General features: G+C 35.8%; 1 long non-coding RNA gene across 10 annotated transcripts in view; it reads right to left on the bottom strand.

Moving 5' to 3' along the window:
- LOC106506349 (uncharacterized) overlaps positions 1-19,294 on the bottom strand; it is a 411,165-nt gene that overhangs the window by 380,203 nt on the left and 11,668 nt on the right. For 9 of the 10 annotated variants that reach the window (XR_014829258.1, XR_002339158.2, XR_014829257.1 and 6 more), the window contains exon 2: positions 8,567-8,636. This is a non-coding gene — a long non-coding RNA (uncharacterized LOC106506349). Of the gene's footprint in view, positions 1-5,625; positions 7,087-8,566; positions 8,637-19,294 lie in introns of those variants that run through there. The other variant, XR_014829259.1, reaches the window with a different exon arrangement.

The following is a 19,294-nucleotide window of genomic DNA, read 5'->3' as shown; positions in this document are numbered from 1 at the left end:
GGTTCAGTGCATTAAGAGTCTGACTGCAGTGGCTTGGGTCTCTGTGGAGGTACGGGTTCAATCCCCAGCCTGGGCAGTGGGTTAAAAGGATCCTTAGGTTGTAGCTACAGCTTGGATTCAATCCCTGGTCTAGGAACTTTCATATGCCACAGGTCTGGTCATAAAAGAGAAAAAAACAAAACAAAAAGTCATAGGAAAGGTAAGGGTGTAATCTGAGCGAAGATCAGAAACCCAATCACACTGAACTGAGTAAAAGGGAATGTATTATAAGAAATCAGAACTGCACAGACCCCATGTGCCAGAAGTATGCCCAGCTAGCATAGGGAACGAAATATTCTCGCCTACTTTTCTTTCCCCCTTGCTCTCTCTTCTACTCAAATATCTGATCCACTCTTCTGTCTGCCAACTATCTCTAACAGACACCCAATGTTTGCTCCACCAAACACTGGTCTATTGTTGGCTTTGTAAAGCCATGATGCCAATGCTGAATCCCCCATTTACCAAGTTCTAAGTGCCCAAGTTTAACAGGATCTGATTCAGTCTCTGTTTCTAAGAATATATGAATTCTTTAGAGAAAGGGAATCTGACATTCTCAGCTTTGATTCTGAATCCATCCCTGGACCAAAAAGAGGCAACATCATTTGATCGAAGATTAGCCACCTGGCCCTCCTTCAGTAAGGGCAAGTGAGCACAGCCAACACACAGTATAGGCTGGCAGTCAAACTCATCTGTCTATCTCAGTGGTTTATGACCAAGTGCCCAAACCAAACAGCAATAAATTTTAGCTAACTTATAAAGCACCTAGGATATAATTGAGATTCATTAAATATTAGTGCTTTCACCAAATACTCCATCAGTCTAATACACACACACACACGCAATCCAACTACTTGCAGGGTGTCTCTTTGTACTGGACTACCAAAAGGATAAAGATAAATGTAAGTCTCCTTTCTGTTCTTGGGGACCTTAAAATCTATTACAATATAAAATACTGTGAGATAGGAGTTCCCTGGTAGCCTAGCAGGTTAAGGATCTAGAATTGTCACTGCTGTGACTCGGGTCACTGCTGTAGCAAGGGTTTGTTTCCTGGCCCAGGAACTTTTGCATGCCATGGAAGCAGCCAAAAAATAAGTAAAATAAAACAGTATGTGATAAATGCTAAATGGGTGATTCATAACAGTACTAAATCTAGAATAATCGACACCAGAGGCAAATCATTTTTCAACATACCCTGTTGTCTTTATGACAAAATTAATTTCAGTAATAAGCTTCAAATTAGCTGGTTTATACTAATAAATCCTTTAATAACACATTTTACATAGATGTTAATTTGAATAACTCCTGGTATATTTGTAATGGGTCATTAGTGTTCAAGTTTGCACTGGGCACACTTCTTGCGGCACCACAATTTCTCCATATAAGCAGTAGATTTAAAATAAACTATGAAAGCACAGTGATTGTTATGAGGAGGAAGAAGTGGGGGAAGAGAAGGAGAAGAATTTGAATCAAACTCTCTCATTCTATTATTCTGGAGTTTTTGTGTTTCACATTAAAACAGTAATGCGTTTTTGCATTTCACATTAAAAGTGGAGTGGCTAGAGTAAACATTAAAGAAAAAAGAAAGTCCCAGCTGAATCTGGATCAATTGAAATGAACATGTGTATCTGAGTCTGCATGTCTTAAGCCAATTAAAGTTACATACATACTATTTAAAACTCAAAAGTAACTAGAGCAATTGCTTAGAACTTAGACCCTCAAAAAAAAAAAAAATTGAGGAAAGGCATTTTATCATTGACATTGTTTAAAATTGCCAACCCACGGTGATAATGAAAAGCAGATTGAACTTTATTATTGTTTTTGTATCCTCTGTAGTCAATATTCCCAGGATAGACTGTTCTTCCTCTTCCTAATGCCCTGCTTTAGTATGGAATTCCAAAGAGCAAATGCCCTGGCAGTGGAGTGAAAGGAGATGCTAATGTTAGTATTAATAGGACATAAATACCACTAACCGAGTTTAAAAAAAAATGCATTGTTTTAATGGCTTAACATACCATTGGGGCTTCTGAGAACTGTACTGTACTACCTTAGGCATGTCTAGCAGTTTTGTATAATGGTTGTAACTACCTTGAGCTAATTTTTTATTTGTAAAACAGTAACAGTAATACATATTTCACACTGCGTGTTAAGTATTAAATGAGAAAATGTATGTAAGAAAAGTAACACAGTACTTAGCATGTATTAAATTATTGGTAACTTTTAACAAGTGTTTACTATGGGACAAACTAAGACTTTACATAGATTTTATCATGTTCACATTATCTCTACAATAAGGCTGAGATGGTTAAATTTATGTGTCAATTTGACTATGTTATGGTGATAAGGTATTTATTAAACACCAATCTGGATGTTGCTGTGAAAGTATTTTATCTATGGGACTAACATTTAAGTCAACAGACTTTGATTAAAGCAGATTACACTTCATAGTATGGGTGAGCCTCACTCAATCAAGGGAAGGTCTTAAAAGGCTGAGGTCCACCAAAGAGGAAAGAAATCATTAACTGTAGACTACTTTTAAATTCAAGATTATAACCAGAAGCCTTGCCAGAATTCCCAGCCTGCTGGTTGATCCTGTGAATGTCAGACTTCTAACACCCCCCCCAATTACGTGAGACAATTCCTTAAAATTTCTCTATGGGTAGATACATACATAAATGATAGATAAATACATAGGGATATATTACTATACATACACATCCTATATTTGTTCTCGGTCTTTGGAGAACACCGACAAGTACCTACTTTGGTAGGGAAAGTAGTTCTAAAGAAACAGAATCTTAAGGAGTCATTTTCTGAATTGGTCCTAGGGTTTCTGGAAATGGTTCTCTAATTGGATTAGATTTAAAGGCAGTAATGACAATTTCTGGTAGTAGAGAGAACTGATAGTCCATAGTGAGAAATGGCAATAGAGATTTGGGAAACATCACCACTTGTTATTTCTAATTCTAAGAGACAGGGTTCTGGGTGACCATGTATTTGATACCTTAGAGTATGTTTGCCAAACTAATGAGTATGAAATTGGCTGATTGTTCTCAATCATGCTGGATAAACCAGGGATGAAAAAGGATGAGCTTGAGGATTCAAATTCCCAATTCAAGCACCATGTAAAAGATTCACAAGTTTCTCTGTCTACCCTTGTCTCTGATAGACACAGGACTGAGTTTGTTGAAAACTAAACTCAGAATCTCATTCTTCAAATGGCTGAATTACAACACAAAAGTCCTGAAAATCTGAAGGGAGGCATATGGGAAGGTTCTGAAGAAGCAGGGGACATCAAACCCCTACATTCTTTGAAATTTCTATGCAGGAAACCACTCCGGCCCCATCTGAGGTGATTAACCCTGATTTTCCAGAGAGACTGAAATGGCCTCCCCTGAAGCATTGCCTTGAAAAGATACTTCAAATTCACCTCAGGACCTATCCTGTCTCTTTGCTTCTACAACTAAACTAGACTCATGTCCCAACAGGCCCCAAAAAGGTTACATACAAATGGTGACTCATGAGAAGGTGAGGCTACAGTCTAAAAGAACTACATAATTTTTCCAATTTAACCTGAGAGAAATCTAGGTAATATGTAAGGGGATAGATATTAATGATGGAGATAGTAGTGGAAGGAACATCAAGTTGGATCGGGCCAAGTGGACCAACTTGGGTGCACTAAGCAGACATTCTGAATTCAATGTTACACAAAGAGCAGTTGCAGAAAGGGATCCAACACTTTGGTTGGCTGGTTGGCTGTAACATGGACAAAAGGTGGCCTACACCAAATAAGATGAAATGTCAAAACTGCCTTGGAAGACTGCAGAGGGAGGAATCCAAAGCTTAGGGAGACTAAAATGTTAGAGTAGATTTATCATTTACCTTCCTGGGGAGGGTTCATAGAACACATTTTTCACTGTGATTGTGAGAAATGATTGTGAAGAGCTCTAGCATTTTGAAAAGCTCTGTGGTGGTTCTTTCCTATAGAAATTATAGTGGGGATTGCTGCCAATGAAACAGAAACCTAAATGCAATAGAGATCATTGGATCCTGTGCAAGCAGGAATTAAGGGGCAGCATGTAATTGCTAAAGGCAAGGTGGGCAGAGTTACCATAATGGACAATATAATTGAAACAGTAATCAGAGGAGTTCCCATTATGGCACAGTGGAAACGAATCCGACTAGGAACCATTAGGTTGAGGGTTCCATCCCTGGCCTTGTTCAGTGGGTTAAGGATCCAGTGTTGCCATGAGCTGTGGTGTAGGCCATAAACTGTAGCTCCAATTCAACCCCTAGCCTAGGAACCTCCATATGCATGGGTGTGGCCCTAAAGGGAAAAAAACAAAAAAACAAAAAAACACCAGTAATCAGAATAGTCTGATTTACTGAGACCTACAGCTTGCCTATAGTTGATCACAGTATTCCTAGAAATAAAACAAGAAGGCAGGCAATTGAATTCTTATATCATTTATATAAAGGGTGCTAGGCCTAGTGAGCAAAAGTCTAATTTGAACTGTAAAAGCTATGTCACAGCTTCTCAATCACTTCTCTAGAGAATTTTGAGTACTAGAGGGTTTTCTTGCTATGAGGAAGTTTATACTATCCTTCTTACTATACAAATAAAGATACTAAGGCTCAGAAAATGTAACTTGTCCAAGTTTATACATTAAGGAATTTGATAGCTCTGGGATTATAACCATGATCTAGAACCAAATCTAGGTTGACAATCCAAGCAGAATGCATGATTTAAAAGGTGCTCAATAAATATTTGTTTTAAAAAACGTCCAGGAAGAATTTAAAAATACTGTCTAAAAATATATATTAGGCCTTTAATAATAGAATTATAAAATGTTACTGATAATAGTCTAATAAATAAAGATTAATAAACTCATAGTCTTTAGAATTGCTAATAAACCTGATTTGGTAAACGTTTGGAGCCAGAAGGAAGGAGAGGAAAGTTACATGATGACCACAGAAGAATTTTAAGGTTAATATTCTATGTGAATGTGTGATGTCAAAGATAAGGCTTGATTTACCTTACCTTTTGCTCTTGCTAAATATAAACAAGGAAAATAGAAAAAAAAATCGCAATTTTAAAAAAAGATCAGTTTCTTATGGTGTAGTTTTTCTCCCAACCTGCTCTTCTCACTTTTGATCTACATATTGTATCTTGAAGAATAGAAAAGTTTCTTGCTTGAAAGTTTAAGATCATAAACCTTCCTTGCTCTACTTGCAAATTTGGGGGGAAAACCCACCATGAACTCCGGACTGTCTTTATCTCTGTGAAACTAAGATGTGGGCAGTAACTTTTCTAGACCAGAATTCCATCAAGATATTGTAACATTAAATTGTTACAACAGTGACAAAGATAATTGGGCCACATTAAGTTACTGGTGAGATCTTTATCTTTACCAAGTGAAGTTTAAAATAGATATGTAATCAATATTTTCCTGACTACAAAAGTAATTATATATTGGCAAACACATAATTGCCAGTTTATAAGACACAGAGGTAAACCACAATGTATCATAATATGGAAACAACATATTTAAATTCAAGATTTAAAAGAAATGAGTGTGATGCTTTGCACTCAGTCTGAAATTTTATTTCTTTAGTGTTTACTAAATATATATATATATATATACACTAAATATTTTTTTACACTGCTAAATATTTATGTAATAAAATGAAGACTTTCACATGGAGTATTCGAGAGTAATTTTCGAACAGTGAATAGAGTTAGATGCATGCTTTCGGGGTCTAATTTCTCCATTGCTTTCTAGTATTTTCCAGATATGAACACATAGAGCCACTCCTAGGGTCTTGCTAAAACATCCAAACGATTTCTTAAAAATATACATGACCTGGTTGGAAGAGATTTTATGCTATCATTATTACTTACGAATTTGTTGGGAAGTGTTCTCTATTTGACATGTTGTATATTTATTCCATAAAATGAAGAAAAGAGAGTCTTAAGTTTGACATTTTGGTAGTGTTTGAAATGTGGATTTTAATATGCTTTAATTTAAGCCCAAATACCTACAGTGACCAGCCAGTGAATTGGGCAAGTATGAAGAAACAGAGTAGGTAGAGACTGTAAAACAGGTGGTCCGTGTGAAGGGGGGTGAAATCTCTGCATTCTTGTGGAGGTTTACCAAAGGGAACTTAACCCTAGCATTGGTGACACATTGAATTTTTAACAAAGTCCAAAATCCAAATTTCATGTTATTTTCAAATGTTAATAATGAACTTTTTAACATTCACAACTAAGTGGGTTGGCAAAATGGGTAAGAAATGGGAACCTGGAAATGCCCCATCCTCAAACCTCTGGCCACCAGCCTGTAATTTTTGAGTCAAATGAGACTTAAAATGCTTAAAATAAATTTCATATCATACAGCCTTCCTTAACTAATGGGAACAGAGTCCTTCAAATCTCAGATGCTCAGACATCAAATTGTGAGCAATGATTCCCAAAACTAATTCAGAATATAAATCTGATAATTCTTGTAAAATTATGCAAACTAATTGAGCAATATTACCTTACACATGCAATAAGATTGGGGTGGGCTTATTTCAATTAGGCAAACACACAGTGCTCTGACAGGCAGAACATATTCTAAGAAGAAAAATATCAGGAAAAATACCATATAAGCAATTTTGTTATGATCACAAACTGTTTCAAATCAACATCATCAATCTGTTTTAAACAAGCAGTAAACAACTAATTAAATCCAGAATCATAACAGATTCAACAGTTAAAATTCCTGTTGCCAAACCAGCTATTTTTTATCTAGAAATAAATCTTGAGTTGACAGAACAAATAAGTTATAGTTTCTAGGCTTCTATTATACACCCGCCTCCCTTTTAAAAAAGCAAAGATAACATCAATTAATTATTTCACAGGTACAGTTACAGGATGCAAGCCAGTCAAAAGTCTTGTCAGCTTTCTAGCTCAAAAATACTCAGAAGCTTGGCTGGTATCTCGCCTGTAGTTGTCCCTGATAGTAATTGTTTTCTTCTGGACATGAACAGTTTACTGTCATAGGGAGGCTGGCATGAATGTTAACTGTATTTTAATCAAAGTGTCAATATGCAAAGGAATCAACATTTTCCAACATTATCCCAAGTGCAACATTTCCCAAGGTTTCTGAAAAATACCTCCTTGCTTCTAAAACTCCAGATGACCCCCAGCACCTAATCTTCTCACATAACCCTTTTCCTCTATCTTTTTTGCCCATGCTTTAAATACAGCAATATTATCACAAGCCTTGCTTTGCTTTTAAATAACTTGTCTATGTGCTTTTCACCACTGATTTTTAACCAGAATCTGGAAAGCGGTGATTTGGTCTTGTTGATCTTTTATTGTTTGTCCATAGAAGACCAACCAACCCATCATAGAGACTTACATAGAGAAGATACTCAGCAGATGTGTACACATTAATTAAAATATGAAAACCTGGAGATTTAGAGATGTGAATGTAAACCATCTTTTCCATGGTTCAATGGTACTTTTTTTTTTTTTTTTTGAATGGTACCAAAAACTGACCCCAGCTGCCTTACAATAATTCTGTAAGGCATGTATTATCTTACTGTTGAATTATACAGGAGAGCTTTTGAGTTTTCCATTTGCCGACAGAACATATCTCTTAAGAATATGAGAATGAAACATACATATATTCACCCTTTAAATAGAGTGTGGAAAGTGATGAGTAATTACCATGTTATATGTAAATTACTATTTATCTCTTCACTAGGACACAAATCCCTTAGAATACGGATCATGCCACAATTTCTTCACATATCCAGCACTAAACACAACACAGAATTTACCCCAAAGATATACTTAATAAATACTGACCATCTGTTAATACAATAACAATGATAAGCCAATCTGAATAAAAATGATGACGCCACCTTCATAATCATTCCCAATAAAACATGGTAAAAGGACTTCCAGGCAGCCAAAATAATGGTAGCTGTCTAAATCTCTTCATGCAACCTCCAAAAATTATACAATCAACAATAACAAAGCCACACAAATCCCATGTTTTCAGGAAAAGTAGAAACCAGAACATAGCATAAATTCAGATTACCTAAAAGTAAAAAAGTAAACACCTATATCCATCAGAATTCTTTCTTGGGCTCCTGTCACAGTCTTTTTAGACAGTTCATGACATTTGGAAAGACAGTCCAAAAGAGAGGAGGGGATTGAGATAAAATATACTCCCACAAAAAAAAGAAAAAAAATTTGAAACAAAATTAGAAAGTCCTATTATACCAGAGCAATGACTTAAGAAAACAACAACAACAACACACAGTAACAGTAAAAATGCCAAAGTAGGTAGCTCCAAATGCCGATCCATCCACAAAATTATTCTTAAAAAATTTAACACAACTGTAAGAATCAACTTTGAAAGAATTCTGAAAAAAGCCAAAGACTTCCAAGACTAAGTAAACACTTATCTAAGAAAAATACAACTCAAAAATGGTAGGAAAACTTTGCAACATAGATACGTGTTGCCCCACTTACCCTCACAGCTCAGTTGTTTGGTCTTGAGACTCAGCCCATGTTCACCATGAAGGATCTTGTTTCCTGGGTTCTGGAGAGAACAGAGGATATCTTAGTCTCAAATTTTGTTTGTCTGTTCTAACCTGTCCTAACTTAACTGAGGAAATGTCCCTAGGTATTTGTTTTTATTTTGCTAAACTCAGAATGCTCTCAGAAGAAAAGCAGCTATGCAGAAGGAATTCCTAGAAACCTTGTAGGGCAAATGAATAATTGAGGCAAACAACAGTCTTGTGGAAAGCCTGGCTGGAAGAGCTGGGGAGAGTTCTAGGGAGAGAGTCCCTTTTGGAAATGAGAGCATTAAAAGCACACTGTGTATACTGAGAAATTTTGAAAGCCATGTTTATGTGCAAGACAAAATGTATCCTCAGAAAAGACTTGAGAAGACCCTCAGCCTTCACCTCTAGCTAGCCTTGAGGGTCAGGGTGAGCAGTAAGTTAAGGCTAAGTCATTAATGATCTCTCCAAGCACAGATGGAGAGCCAATTCGCCAAGACTGGGAGAGTTTTATTTTCCCTTCCCCACCCCCTTTTTCCTCCTGACTTTCAAGGAAATCATTATCAAACACTAGCTAAAATAACAGAAAAGCAGACTCAGGAGATCATGAATAACAAAGAATACAGACCTTATAAAAATAGTTTAGAAAAGTCATTAAACATGTAAATGTGTACAGCCCACAGCAGGTAAAAAACTGTGAAAAGGAGTATAAGAATCTGATTTCCAAAGTACCACATGATTATAATGAAAATATCTAGAAACATTAAAAAAAAAAGAAAGTGTGGCCCATTCATAGAAGAAATTAAAAGAAAGAGTCTTTGAGGAAGCAGAATGGGAAGGAAGAAATAAAACTATCCTTGTTTGCAGATGAAATGATAGTCTATGGAGAAAATACAAAAGAACTGACAAAAACACTACTCAAAATAATAAGCAATTATTGCGAGTTCGTAGGATAAAAAGTTAATACAGAGGCCAATCACTTTCCGGTAATGAACAAGTAGAATTTGAAACTAAAAATATAATATCATTTCCATTAATGCCAAAAAAATGCTTAGGTATAAACATAACAAAATATGTGTAAGATCTATATGAAGAAAAATCACAAAATACTGATGAATGAAATCAAAGCACTAAATAATTGGAGAGATATTCCATTGTTGGTTTGCAATGGGAGTTGCCCAGGTAAAATATGAAACAGGCCCCCCATTTATAGAGCAAGAAGAGACCAAAGAGGCAGACCTTTCCAGATTTGTAGGTGTCAGGTTTGATAAGCAAGAGAACTTACAGACAGAGCTTGTCTTGCACAGCTGCAATTTAAGTAGATCTTCACACTTGCCTACCAGTTTCTTACATTTATATAGAAGCCTTAACAGAGTTCAGTTACATATACAGTCCAGATGGTAACACATTATTCTTTCACATGTGCATCCTTGAGATGGCTTCATCTATGGGAATGGCAGGCAAAACATCCATTCCAAGGACAGGGGAGAGGGTAAGGACTGTCTGATTGCCTGGTTCAACATAATCTCAATTTAAAAAAAAAAAAAAGCAAGTTTTGTGGGTTTTAACAAGTTGAGTTTAAACTTTGTACAGAATGGTAAAGTCCCAGAATAGCTAACAAGATTTTGAAGAAAAATAACGAAGTGGGAGGGTTTAAAATTTCAAAACTTAGAGTTTCCTGGTAATCTAGTGGTTAAGGATTCAGCATTGTTGTTGTCACTGCTGTGGCTCAGGTTCAGTCCCTGGCCTGGGAACTTCCACATGCCACAGGCACAGCCAAAAAAAAAAAAAAAAAAAAAAATTCCAAGACTTATTTTAAAGCTACAGTAATTGACTGCAGTATTGGTGAAAGAACAAATAAATCAATGGAACGTAATAGAGAGTCTATTAATAGACCCACATAAAAAGAGTAAACAGATCTTTGTCAAAGGACCAACACAATACTATGGAGCAAAGATTGTCTTTTCAACAAATGGTATTGGAATAATTGACTATCCATATGCCAAAAAAAAAAATTTAGACACAGACTTTACATGCCTAACAAATTAACTCAAAATGGGTCACAGGTCTAAATATAAAATGCAAAACTATGAATCCCTTAGACGATCACATAGAAAACCTAGATGACCTTAGGTATGGTGATTACTTTTAAGATATAACACCAAAGGCACAATCCATGAAAGAAATAATTGATGAGCTAGACTTCATTAAAATTAAAAACCTGTTTTGTAAATGATAATGTCAAGAGAATGAGAATACAGTATAGATTGGGAGAAAATACTTGTAAAACACTGATAAAGAACTGATACCCAAACTATACCAAAAAACTCTAAAAACAAGAGAAAACAAATAACCCAATTAGAAAATAATCAAAAGACCTGTACAGTTTACAAAAATAGATGACAAATAAGCATATAAAAAGATGTTCTACATCATAGGTCACTAAAGAATTGCAAATTATACTCCCCCCCCCCGCTTTTTTTTTTTTTTTTTAAGATTCCACATACAAGTGGTATCATATGATGTTTGTCTTTCACTGTCTAACTTCACTTAGTATGATAATTTCTAGGAAATTTTGCAGAACAGATTTAAGACTCACAGACTGAAAAACGTATAGTTACCAAAGGGGAAGTTGTTGGGGAGGGATGGACTGGTGGTTTGAGATTAAGGATTAGACAATGGTGACCTCTTGCATAGCACAGGGAACTCTACCCAATATTCTGTGATAATTTATGTGGGAAAATAAATCTGTAAGAGGGGAGAGGGAGATGGAGTGGGTGCACTGGGAGTTTGAGGTTAGAAGATGCAAACTATTACATTTAGAATGGATAAGGAAGGAGGACCTGGTGAACAGCGCAGGGAAATAAATCCAATCACTTGTGATAGAACATGATAGAGGATAATGAGAAAAAGCATGTACATATATATGTGTATGCATACAAATGTTATGACTGGGTCACTTTGTTGTACAGAAGAAATTATCACAACCTTGTAAATCAAAACTTTAAAAGAATTGCAAGTTAAAACAATGAAATACCATTCTATTCCTATTAGAATGGTCAAAATTCAAAACATTAACACCACCAAAAGTTAGCAAGAATGTGAACAATAGGAATCCTCATTCATTACTAGGGAAAATGAAAAATGATACAGCCATTTTGGAAGACAGTTTAGCAGCTTCTTACAAAACTAAACATATGCTTACCTCATGATTCAACAATCATTGGTATTTACCAGTATGAATTTGAAAACTTAGGTCCACACAAAATCTGCATTCAGAGATTTACAACAACGTTATTCACAATTATCAATCCAGACACCCTTCAGTAGGTGAAAGAATAAATAAACTGTGGTTCATCCAGACAATGGAAATACTATTCAGTGCTAAGAAGAAATGAGTGGTCAAGCTAAAAAGACATGGAGGAAACATCCATGCCTATTAACAAGTGAATCTGAAAATGCTTCTCACTGCTTTCAACTATACAACATTCTCAAAAAGGCAAAACTATGGAGCTAATTAAAGGATGAGTAGTTGTCGGAGGTTAGTGGGGAGGGAGGGATGAACAGTAGATACACAAAGAATTTTTAGGGCAGTGAAACTACTCTGCATGATACTGTAATGATGGATGCCTATCATTATATGTTTGTCAAAATTCATAAAATGTGCAACCCCAAGAGTAAAATCTAATGTAAACTCTGGACTTTGGATGATAATAATGTATTAACATAGGTTCCTTGATGGTAACAAAGGCACCATCCTCATTCGCCGTGTTGTTAGTCGAGGAAGCTATGCATATGTGTGGTTGGACGTAATGGGACCTCTCTGTACTCTCCATTCCTTTTTGTTGTGAACTTAAAAACTGTCCTAAAAAGTAAGTCTAGTATTTTTTAAAGGTGAGGATGAGAACAGAAGGATAATATATCAATCTCGTGTTGTGAAGTGTAGAAATAATGCTACTAAAAATCAGTAAACAGATATAAAATGGAAAACATAGTAATTCAATGATTATTACATAGGCAGTAAATGGATCCAAAATATACTTTTTAAAACTGACCAAGAGAAACATTAAAAGGTTAAATGAAAAAGCAGAGAAATACGGCATAAAGATATATAACTATAAAGGTAATCACTAAGAAAAAAAAGTATAACCTTCTTAAATACAAAAATATTTCTTCTTTCAGAGACAAGTTAAAACCTTCACAGAGCACAGCTTAAAAAGTACATTTAAAAAACAATTTATGATCTAAAAGTCATAATTCACAATAGAGTTGAAACAGTTGTGACTGTCTATACATCAAACAGCATGGTAACCACCATTAAAAAGCAGAAACTGGAAGGTCCCCTTGTGGTTCAGCGGATTAAGACCCCAACATTGTCTCCTTGAGGATGTGGATTCAATTCCTGGCCTCACCCACTGGGTGAGGAATCTAGCATTGCCAAAAGCTGCCACGTTAGGTCACAGATACATCTCAGATCCAGCACTGCTATGGTGTAGACCTACAGCTGCAGCTCCAATTTGACCCCTAGCCTAGGAAGTTCCATATGCCTCAGGTGCAGCCCGAAAAAAAAAAAAAAAAAAAAAAAAAAAGTAGAAAGACACGAAGAGACGTACACTCACAGCAAATTTTAATACAGTATTTCCACTACAAGAAAAAAGCACACACACAAAAGTGTGCATATAGAAAACTTAATAATGTAGATGTGTCTATGTGTTCATATTTTTATACCTTGAGGTTATACAGCAGAGGAAAATTGTTCTCAAGAATGCAAAGGATATTTACAAAATTTTATTACACATTCTGTCATAAAGGAGCACCAGTGATTTCCATAAACTAGAAGTATCAGGAACAATACCCTGTTCAAAACAGAATAAAATTAGAAATTAGTAACAAAATTTACAAGCCTTTCTGTACAGAAATTTAAACCTTACCAAACTCTTGTGTGAAAGATAATACAAACAAAAATGATAAAATTTTCATTTTATTACTTTTGAGAACTTCTATGTATCATATCCTCTGGGCTACACTTAAACCAGAAGGAAATAATAGAAAGCAAAAATTAATGAGTAAAAGTTCTGATCAGTAGAATTTTCAACTATCTATGCAGATGAAATATTATTTAAAAATAAATAAGAGCAAAGTATTGGTATATACAACAAGAAATATGAACATCAAAAACATCAAGTTGCTTGAAGAAAGCCAGACACAAAATAAAACAATCTAGAGATGTTAATTGTAGGTCAGTAGTTACACAGAAGATATGAAGAGTATACTAACATTTGGACTTCAAAGTGTCTGGGATGGGGGATATACATATTTGTTTATATATGTTAAAATGATGCAATACACATATACTAAAAATTCCATGACAACCACATGTACAGTAAATAGCCAAAAGAAAGGTATTTTTAAAAATATATTTTACTTTTAGAAGGTTTTTCTCCTAAACAATATAGCACAATGTGAAATCAGCATGTGATTTTTTAAAAATGCTGAAAACTGATAAAACATTTTGCCAAATGATTTACAATGGTGGTAGCACAGGATCATAGTCCCTTAACTAAAACCCTCAGGCCACAACTCAGAATTCAGAATTATTCAGATCTTAGATAATACACAGCAAAATCTGAATATTTGATACTTCCAGTGAGGTATGAGGCAGCACCCCATAATCAAACACATTAATATTCTGTGGTGAAATGTATGAATATTCAAATTGAGCAGAGCTTTAAAAAGACTAAGTCACCTCAGCTCAGTTGAGGTCAGATTTTGCAGCCAAATGACTTGAAAGAAAGCTTTTGGTTTTCTGAGATTTGGGATTTCAGAATTTTAGATAAGGACGTATGGATCTTTATTTGCATGGCTCCTCACAGAGCTGGGCACACAGAGAATGCTTTATGTACCTGTTCACTGGGTGATTGCCCGACAGGAGGAAAACTTCAGCAAATCACTCTGTCTCTTTCAAAGAGTCAAATGTGGTCATTGCCCACATTAAGTTCAGCAAGCCAGCTATGAACACATGCACTTTTCAAGACAAAAGACCTAGGAAGACTAGGGAATGGGTCTACCTACATAATGAGCAGGAGCACTCAACAGAAGATCTGTAAGAGTTTCTATGTTTGGATTGGACTCTCGTTAGGATAGTCAGTGGTTTTGCTTCAGTTCTTTCTAGATTCTTGAAATACAAAGAAGCAGAAATGAAAAGGATTTCATTCAAAAGGAGGAGGAAATGGAGGAGAAGAAATAAGGCCACCATCTACCCAGTTACCTTGTAATTTTGCAATTCCAAGTTCACCCATATAATAACATTTTATACAAGCTTTGTCTTGTTTTTTAGTACAATGCAAAAAACATATAAACTTTTCTTCCCCAGGAAATGTGTGTCCAAGTAATCTAGATCTTATTGAAGAGTCTTCAGAAAATGACTTAAACAAAAGAACAATAGATACCATTTTTTGGTTGTTCCTCTGCTTCTCTGTAAACCTTTGAATTTTAATTATTTAACTTTTCCTATATTTAATTAATAGGAGAAATGAGTAGGATGCTTGATTGGGTGAAAGAATTTATAATTATGCTGACAATTATTATTAGTAATTACAAGAGTAATTCAGTATAAATTAATTTTGCATGTACTAAAAATCAATAAGGAAAACCACAAACTGAGCTTGCAAAACATTCTCTATAATCAATTGTAATTTCTTTCTCAGCAATTTTTCATATTTGCCATACATACATCAAAAACTATGGATAGTTGGAGCCCAGAAATAAAATGAAATAATCCAATAGGCATTTTTTAAGGGAGAATCATATTTATAAATGGCAGTCTTGTCACTGTCTCAAATCCCATATTCTATTGGGCCAAAGTCACTTTTAGAAAGACAATCAATAGAGATTAATATTAGGAAGACTTATTTTCCAAATATTAGAGAATTTTACAGTTTCAAATGTCACATAGTGTTCCTGCTGATCCATCTTTATGGGATTTCTACTATCACCCTCCAGGGTACAGAAGTTAGCACCTAACATCAGGGCCAAGGAAGACTAGTAAATTTTAAACTTGACTATTCTTTGTCTAATGATGTCCTAAAGATTCACAGGATGCATTTAACTGCTTTAAAAAAAAAAAAAAAAAAGCTGCAGTTGTTTTCAAAGTCTTTTGCTTTATTCACTATGTCTGATAAGAGTGGCTACTAGGACTCGAGTTCAATTCTTTTAAATAGGTCCCTCCAGAGTGAAGTTTCAAGCTAAATGAGAAAAGGATACACCTACTACCATCACTCTCACTGGCCAGGCTGGGAAGTGCTTCTTTATCACTTGCAAAGCTGAGAAACAAAGCTTATCTTTTCCCCAAACCAAAATAAATCATTCAACGTCCAATTCGACAGTAAGTACAAAAGAAGTCGAGAGCCTCTTCAGTTTGCTGAAGGAAAGGAAGGGACATCTAGTTCTTGCCAGTGCCGGTTGCAAATGATTAATGAATCAACAGAAACCAGCAGGAAGGGGAGTAAATCAACACAGGGTCAAGTGGTCCAGGTGTCAAAAGGTTGGGCAAGTGGGCGATTTGTCGTGATGCTTATGGAGGATTTTCCCAGGGAAGGTCGCAAAGTACTGTGACTGCAAATATGAGGTACGGCACCTCTTCCACAGACCTACAGGGAGAACTGGCCGCCCACCCACTGGATAGACATCAAAGCACCTGTCCTTGTGCTCTTGCTGATCCTGTTAGAGGTACGTGGGGAGGCAGTGTCATGACAATGTCTTCTCTCTTCTCTAGTTTATTGGAGCCCATGAACAGATCTTTGACTGTACAGAATCAGTATTCACGGAAAGATGAGGGGAGAGGGAGTGGGAGGACTCCTAGAAGTGGAAACAGAAGAAACACAGTAGAAAACAACCTGAAGTAAAGGGAAAAATGTGAGAAGAAAATCTGCATTTCTGTTTAACAAAGATGTCAAAGCTTTGCAGAAATGTTAATTAAGAAGTCTCAGGAACATACCCTCTATTGAATATAAAGAAAGATTCTTATGAGGCCCCAAGCAGACAAGAATCCTTAATTTATACACATAGGTGAAACCCTTTTGAGGAAAAGACAATATTCATACCAGTCATTATTAACCACTGTTATTGGTCCTAATAAAATGATTAGTGGTAAAAGGAAAAAAGTGTGCTACCCACCACAAACAAGTGCCTCCAAAAGAGACTTATAGGTTAGCCTTCAATGCAAAGGTGCTTAATCTATTTTTCACAAACACTATCCAGAAAGCCAGAAATTCAAATCCCCACAACACACATACCATACATAGAGTACTGATGAATCATGTGTGTAGCTCTGAGAATCTGATTATTTCTATCACATTCTGAAATAGTTCTTAAAAAGCGTTAATCAACTACCAATTTAATACCTTCTCCATAAGGCCTATAGGAGGTAGACCAGTATTAAGAGGAAGAGAAGGCAGTGACTATCCATTTAATTATTAGCTAATCCAAGAAGAGGGCTTGTTTCATAGAACTTGTGTGAGTGTTAGAGAAAAGAAAAACTGAGGCAGTGTACAATATCCTGCTATTTATTAGTAGTATTAGTAATCACACAATTCTTATTAATTTTACATCAGAGTAAAGAATTTTAGCAAGTGACAGGAAGAATATCAAAGAGAACTGTAAAGAACGTGTTAGGTAGTATATATGTCAACTACTCAAAATGTCCTTAAACTGAAATTCGAAGGAAAGAAAGAAAAATATTTTACAAGTCTATGAACAGATACCAGACATGGCCTCAGAAGAGAAATTAAAAGACAGAACTGTAGTGACACAGTTGGCAAATGTCCTTCAAATTTCACTGGTTTATATAAAACAATAACACAATAGATTAAATAATTTAGTACTAAGGACTATACACTTTGCATATTTTGTTCCCTTTCCATTTAAGTGATGTACTGTGAAAATAAATTACTCACAATCAAAAGTTTCCTTGTGAAATATTCATGTGAGATTCTTCTGTATAAGTAATAACACTTGCATTTAAAAACCTCCCAAGTTTTAAAACTGCTTATAAAAATGGCATCATGAGAAAGTAAAATTCTTAAAATTCTGTTGTATAACAATTATCTTTTAAAAAATTTTAAAAATCCAAGAATAAACATTAGGAGATAACTGAAGTCAAATACAATATAAGACAATTAATTTCCTTTTAGAAAAATAAAATCCAGGGGATAGAAAGAAATTTGTAGATGAGCTTAATTGTTTTTTGATTCTACAAATTAGGGAAGCTTAAAAGATGTATTGTGGAGTTCCCATCATGGCGCAGTGGTTAACGAATCCGACTAGGAACCGTGAGGTTGCGGGTTCAGTCCCTGCCCTTGCTCAGTGGGTTAACCATCCGGCGTTGCCGTGAGCTGTGGTGTAGGTTGCAGATACGCCTCGGGTCCTGCGTTGCTGTGGCTCTGGCGTAGGCCAGTGGCTACAGCTCCAATTCGACCCCTAGCCTGGGAACCTCCATGTGCCGTGGGAGCGGCCCAAATAGCAAAAAGACAAAAAAAAAAAAAAAAAAAAAAAAAAAAAAAAAAAAGATGTATTGTAACACCAAACATTATCAAATGTCTTTGTTCCCAGAAATGATTACTATGTTCTGTACATTCCAATGATTTACACTGGCATTGTCGCCTGGCCAAAGTTTAGAACAAGTTAAACAAATGGATTATGAGTATATAGAAAAGAAAGTGAAGTTACTAATGGCCATCATGGGTTCACAGGGAAAAGTTACACTCAGTGAATAGTCTTCCTTGTAATGGAGCTTCTAGTGCCCATTTGGAGGCTGATTCTAAATCTGTAGGCAGACACTAAATGTGGTCCCCTGTGCTATTCTGTATTTTTAATCAGTGAACTTTAAAGAAGGCCTAAAAATTTAAGAAGAAAAATATCTATGTGGGAAGTAGTAAGAACAGTTATGGTAGTCAAAAGATTCAAAAGCACAAAGATTAAAACTGGGAGAGCTTGGAAGCAACACAAACCATATGAAACTGCTGCCAAGCTCAAAATGATCCCCACAGGATAGGTGGCTGCAGTTGCTTCTGGACATTAAGGACAGTATGTCTCTGAGCAGCTTCTTGGCAAAGATGCGTCTGTCAACATAGACTGCCAAGACTTGGTTGGCTCGGATGCCTTAGTGTCTGAAGGGCTCATAAAGGGAGCATGGATGCCTGGGAAAGACCCCAAGACAAATATCTCTGAAATGAAGACAGATTTTTCACTTGTTGACTTGCTCTTTTGACTTCCCTTATCTTTCACACCAAGGACCTCATTGCTTATAATGGAATGGGTGCTATTATGATGATCAGAAATGAAAGAAATCATGAAAATATTATGAATGATCTTACATAATATGTAGAGATATGGTCTAAATAAACTTGTCAAAGCTTATTCCTTTGAGTTATGCTTTAAAATGTTATGAGGAATTCCCACTGTGGCTCAGCAATAACAAACCCAACTAGTATCCATAAGGAATAGGTTTGATCCCTGCCTTGCTCAGTGGGTTAAGGATCCGGTTTTGCTGTGAGCTGTGGTGTAGGGCACAGATCAGGCTCAGATCCTGCATTGCTGTGACTGTAATGTAGGCAGGCGGTTCTAGCTCCAATTCGACCCCTAGTGTGGGAACTTCCATATGCTGCAGGTGCAGCCCTGGGGAAAAAAAAAAAAAGAC

The sequence above is a fragment of the Sus scrofa genome, chromosome 15 (genome assembly GCF_054392235.1).
Source record: "Sus scrofa isolate SSC_HxYL_T2T_F1_AM1 chromosome 15, Sscrofa_HxYL_maternal_Yorkshire_Landrace_v2.0, whole genome shotgun sequence".
NCBI classification, from domain to species: domain Eukaryota; kingdom Metazoa; phylum Chordata; class Mammalia; order Artiodactyla; family Suidae; genus Sus; species Sus scrofa.
Note: the sequence above shows the minus strand (reverse complement) of the source record. Positions and strands in the feature narration are given on the sequence as shown.